This window comes from Ammodytes marinus (assembly GCF_949987685.1).
Source record: "Ammodytes marinus genome assembly, chromosome: 5".
Taxonomy (NCBI): Eukaryota; Metazoa; Chordata; class Actinopteri; order Uranoscopiformes; family Ammodytidae; genus Ammodytes; species Ammodytes marinus.
In genome coordinates, this window is record NC_137234.1 from 8,916,708 (window position 1) to 8,923,093 (window position 6,386).

Here is a 6,386-nt window from a genome sequence, read left to right on the forward strand (position 1 = left end):
GTAACAGAACAATAAATATATGTTTTTATATATACACCTTGTGCCGTTGTGTTATTGCTGTTATGACACCATTTTTTTTTCCTGTGGTGAAGAATAACAATAATTTATAGATGGACAGATTATTAAGGGAAGGATCTCAGTCAAATGTTCAACTAATGTAACTTTTTGAACTCCATTCTGCTGCCTCGAGTATTGCATTGCATACTTGAGTTAAGTTTTAAAGTAGCTTGAAAGTGCAGTGAAATGATTTGTTTCCAGTCGTGTTGGACAAAGACAGATCCCACAGGGTCACTGGCCTCAGCAAAGTAAGAACCTGAAGAATCCTCAAGGCTTGGTCTGATAAGGAGCCCTTTAATTATTTACAATGACTATACTAAAACTGGAACCATATTTATCTTATCTAGAGTGTGAAACATCAACCGAAGCCTTCTGGATTTGTTTTTGCTGGCGTGTCTCTTTGGAGCCCATGTATCTCAAAGATAAAGAGATTGACACACTGGTCACGGAGTGAAGAGAGTTTCTTGGTTAAACAAATTGAAATGTTGCTGTTTGTTTCTACATGGATTGGTGGATGTTTTTCAAAATATAAGATTTAGAAAAAATAATAATGAGCAATGCACGGATTTAATAACAGTCCCCTACAGCACAAAGCACAAACTTTCTTCCCATGTCACTATCTCTAAGTAAGATCTATGTCATTTGTATTCAGCATCTTAACAAAAAATAGGATATGAACTTTTTGTAAGGGATCATTGCAAAGATAAGTATAACAAACTACATTGACTTGTTTACATTATTTTAATGTTCTCTCAACTCTACTAGAAGCACATTGAAATGCCTTGCAGTGTCTTGTTCATTTTCTTTTAAAGAAAGGTCGACTGGTCAACATTACTTTAGTTTGAGCCCAACTGAAACAATACGAATGTGTGCCACCTTCACTACAGTAGCGCCACCAGCAGATGGAGACATTCAACAGGCAAAAACAAAACCAGATTGGATCATTCTACCTCAACCAAACCGACTATGATACTGTTTACTCTTGACTTTTATTCATGCCACATTCAGTACAGAATGCTGTATGAAATGTGCAGGACAAACATGGTAAGTAAGGTGTTTCTTCAGTGCCTCCATATGGATTTGGTATAAATTGAACTCATTAATCTTGAATCAGAACCTGAGACCAAGACCATAGCAACTAAACAAAATTGTAAGGTAGAATAAACCTCCAAAAATCTAAAGAATAAGTGTTACCATGGCACAGTACCTGCCGTAACTGCATCGTATGATTTGATGGAGTGCTCAATATAAAAACCAGACTTAAAGCACAGTTATTATTATCTATCTGACCTTTTACTAAAAACAAATCATGATTTACTGTTGAAAAAATTTATTTTACCAAGTTGGAACAATGAAACCCAAAGTCAATCTGATTACGGCTGCTTTTGAACATTTATAAATGGTAAATGGACTTGACTTTTATGGGCTTTTTAGCCGATTTTCTCAGCCCCAAAGCGCTTTACATTTCTAACCAAATTCACCTATACACACACACACTCATACACCGATGGCATATAGTGTGTTGTGCATCTTCTCCAGGACCCACTGTGAAGGCATCACTGTGCCTTGGTTTTCAAATCCACTGCACTGAACCGTGGTGAGCATTTTCCTTTAGCAGTAGACGTTGCATTCTTCCCATGATGCTCCAGTAGGTTTATTACCCGTGAGTCAATTCTTAATCAATGATGTAGTTGGATGCGGTCAAAGCAGGCCAAACTGGGGGTCAGGGGTCACTGCATGGGGCTGCATTGGATCCTCAGCAGGCAATGTGGAAAGAAGAACTAACATAGGCCTGTATTATGTATGTTAAAGGTGTAGTCAGCGATTCTGGACAATGCTTGTTGGGGTGGCACCCCTTTGTTTCCATACCATCGGTGATATTGTCTCAAACCATCGAAATTGAACTTCAGAAAAATATCATCAAGAATTTAATTAGGGCAATTTTTTGGACGTAATTACAAAGACGTGAGCTTTCGCAAAAATATCAAAACATTCAAAAGGAAATAATCCCATAGAGCAGTGTATTAAAAGAGAGAGTTTTTTTATATTAAAGCAACTGCACATTATAAAGTTAATGGTTCATGTCTTGCTGAGATCGTAAAAACGTTCTTTAGCGGCAGTACCCTAAAATAAAATATCTCATATCTTAAAAAATACATAAATGTTACTACTATCATGTGAATGGAAATGAACTGGAACAACCAGAAGTAAAAAAAAAAAAAAGTGATTCTATTTTTTGACTTGACATTGACAAACTATTGGAGAGAGTGTGTGCTGATGACTTTTAATGTCAACAATGTGTCTTCCAGGTGATTAAATGCAGGTGAACGGCTGTTTTTAAAGTTCCAGAGTGGCAGAGACGCAGTAAACGTTTGTCACAGGTGATGGACTGGACAATAACAGCAGGCGGAGTATGACAATAAAGTGAAATGGAGTCAATCCTGGTTGCTTGTACAGCTGCTCACCACTCAGCCGGGTGGCACAAACTTTGATCACGCATCATGTTTCATCGCCTAATAAAACATTTTATATGCAAAACCAGTGGTGGCAGCCTGAGGGGTAGAAGGCAGCCGCTGAATAGGGAAGCAGGCCCTCATGTCGCTGCATCACATTCCCTTTATTGGACACCGTTGGCGCCTCGTCATGTTGTCTTGCACATTGGGCCACTGTAGGGGGCACTTTATCACATGTAATCTACCAGAAGCAACCCACCAGTGTGCAAAAATTTATGTTGCCGACTAGCTCAATAAGGAAGCCAGGCAAAGACAGAAATGTGTCCGAAATGTTGAGTAAAATAAAAATCTGTCTCTAAATTTATCTGGTTCCAGTTTCTAATGTGGTTTTATAACGTTTAACCAATGGTTGTAAGGGCTAATGAATCATTTGTTAATGCTGAGAAGATCAGTTATACATATCAATGTTTGGATTAAAGGGGTGAACACAGAGCCGGCCCAAGCCTTCAGGGGGCCCTAAGCGAAATATGACTAGGGGGCCCCTCTCCAATGTTAGCGCTGCTGAAACTATAGATCTTTGTTAAATATCATTCACACACCCAGTATTTTCTGCTAGTGCCTCCACTGTGTAGCTGTGCGAAAATATTAGACGGCCGAGAGGAACCAAGCAGAAGAACTCTGTTGTCCAGCTACTGTATCTTTTTTTCCACAGACGAGGCTGAAATAGGCTATAGACTATACACAGTGCATGGGCAACTGAGGGCAGCCCCATTTCCAATTGTTTTTTGATGTGAACGTGACATGATCAGATAATTTCCGATTACCTCCCAGATGAACTGATTACATTTTTAGGCTATTAATTATCTAGAACCAAACATTTTATTCCTTTTTTTGTATGATAACTCACATTTGCACAAGATGTTAATATCAAACACCCAAACTAAAAAAAAAAAAAAAAAAAGGCTTAGTTCGCTTATGCCTCGGGCTTACTCTGGGTGAACATCCCTTAAAGTTTAGCTGGTGTTTATCATCGTGGTAGAACAAAACTTGTTTTGACTATACTGATATATGATCATTAATAAATCCTTATTTTATTTTATTTATTTATACTCAATATCTCTTTATGATGTGTGTCTTATTAGAAAGTGGCACATCAAAATAGTATGTTTACATAAACAAATCTCCAGAATCGCTGACTCTACCTTTACTTAAATGTAGCCTACTGTAGCAGATCAATTTTATTGGTTTCCCTGGGAATGACCGCATCACTGCTCCGTCCCCATCTCCAGGATTATATTTATGAAATATCACACTGAAGAGTAGAAGGGAGGAAGTATGTGTTTGTTTGGGGTGTGTGTGCGTGTGTGTGTGTGTGTTTGGGACGTAATGTTGTCATTCAGTGGGTCAGGAGGGCTGTGTAATGGGTGTCAATTTGATGAGGGAGATGTGAAGTTTGGGTTTACTCGCACACCTCCCACCCCATTGCACGCGTTGCATAACATCAGGTTGTGTGTACGTGTGTGCGTGCGTGTGCATGCAAGAGAGCGTGTGCGTGTGCGTGTGCGTGTGTGTGTGTGTGTGTGTGTGTGTGTGTGTGTGTGTGTGTGTGTGTGTGTGTGTGTGTGTGTGTGTGTGTGTGTGTGTGTGTGTGTGTGTGTGAGTGTGTGTATGCGTGCTTGAGTGTGTGTGCTTATGTGCTGTTGCTGCTGGAGGAGGCGGTGGTCTTGTTATTGAGCGGCCCGGCGGTGGAAGTTTCGCTGCAGGGGAGGGACTTTCTTTCTTTCTGCAGTCAGTCAGTCAGTCAGTGAGTCAGTCAGTGAGTCGGGGCTGAGCAGCACTATAGCGGCTCACACACACAGAGAGAGATGCCTCTGGCGGCAGCGCAAGCAGACGGACACCTGCAGGCGGAACGTAAACCCTCCACGTCCACCTCTTCATCATCATCCCTCTGCTATTCTTCCTCGTCCAGCTGGTCGCCTGTGAAAGCTTCTCCCGGATGCGCTGAAACGGCAGGAGTGTAGACGCTGTTCCTTTCTCTCTCTCTCTCTCTCTCTCTCTCTCTCTCTCTCTCTCTCTCTCTCTCTCTCTCTCTCTCTCTCTCTATACCCCCCTCCTCCCGGGACACACAGACCGGACCGGCACCGGTGCCATTGGATGGAGCAAGGCGCCACCTGAAGAAGGGAGAGCGGTGGAGTTGGTCTGCCCTCCTCCTCCTCCTCTTTCCATCCCTACTGCACCAAAAGAAAACTCCGGGTAAGAAATGCATTCTCACTCACTCACTCACTCACTCACTCACTCACTCACTCGGGCCATTTTTTGCCCCATCCACCACCACCTGCTACTAAGCCAACGCTGCACTTCTGCTGCACTCAACCGTGCGCAACATAGGCTATGCATCATGGCGAGACTTGGTCTTGGAACATGCATGCGTCTTTTTTTATTATCTCTATCTTTCTCTCCGCTGGTTCATTGTGAACGTGAAGGGATTAATTTTAAGCGTGTGTCAGGCATTAGAAGCGCTTTATAATGCAGCTCAGCAGACGGGATGGCAGGGCAGGCTCTCGGTCGACCCACATATTGATTCGCATCGCAAATCGACCTGAGCAAGAAGAAGCAGGTTATTGGCTGTAGGAAGTGAATTAATGCTGGCGGCAGCTTATAGTGGCCACAGGGGGAGAGGGGATGAGGAATAGCAACCCCGAGCATCGGGAGCTGTCCATTCAGCACCCCCTCTGTTCAACTCCAACTGGAAATTGTGGCCTTAGAAACAAAAAAAAAACTTGTTTAGGTTTGATGAGCAGCTTTGGGGACGTGGTGTCAAGTGAGGACAACTATAACTCAGGTTTACTTATAGCTTTTTAGAGCTGCTATTTAGAACAGAGAGTGTAGTAGGCTATTATGTACGGAGTTTTGAGGCATAGGCTATGTGTGATTTTGGGCTGAATACCAAAAAATGACTTGACTTGATTTTATGTTTTCACTTCAAGACTTGAGTTGTGTGGCCAGCACTAAAGTAATATCTTTTTTTTTTTTTACACAATACCTTATTTAGATGCTTTTGAATACATGTTTCTCAAACGTCTTCAGTGTTTAATTTGATCCTCACAAAAACTAAAACATGTGACAACCTAATCAAACCTAAGCTTAAACCCAGTACAAAATGAACAAAGTTAAATCATTGAAAATGTGATCAGACACAACCGGCACATTTTGTGCATCTTTTGTAACTTTTGACAGAGTTCAATCAGTGCTGACAAAGTACTGAATTGTGATTGCAAGTGCTGTCAAATCCAACTGAATTGTCTTGTGTGCCACTTGATCCTTTAAAGGCCTAATTCACCGGTGGGAATATGAAGGTGTATTGAATTCTGAGATCCTATGTAGTATAAATGTGGAAAACAAATTGAAATTGGTTCATCCTAGCCTGAGAAAAGGCAGATAGAGTGTTTTATGGTCTCACTGTCTAACCCTACATTTCTCTTACTGTGATGTCACAGTAAGAGAATTTTTTTTTGCACATTTATACTACATAGGATCTCAGAATTCAATACACCTTCATATTCCCACCGGTGAAGTAGGCCATTAACTAAAGGGGCAGCTAAACGACAACAACAAAGTGTGCCTGTATTTAGAAGTTGACAGTAGAGAGATTACATCCCTATACTTGTCAGATGGTTGGTTGTTGCAGTTCATGGCTGGAACTATTACCCTAGACACTTGTTTTTTTTTTACTTTTTGTTTTATGAGTTATTAGATAGCTTTACTAATCCAGGTTTCTTCAACTAGCCAATGAAACAATCTGAATAGATTACCTCACTCTTTGTTTTGATCGATTGCAACTCAGGTGTTATGCAACATGTAACATGAGAGCGGATA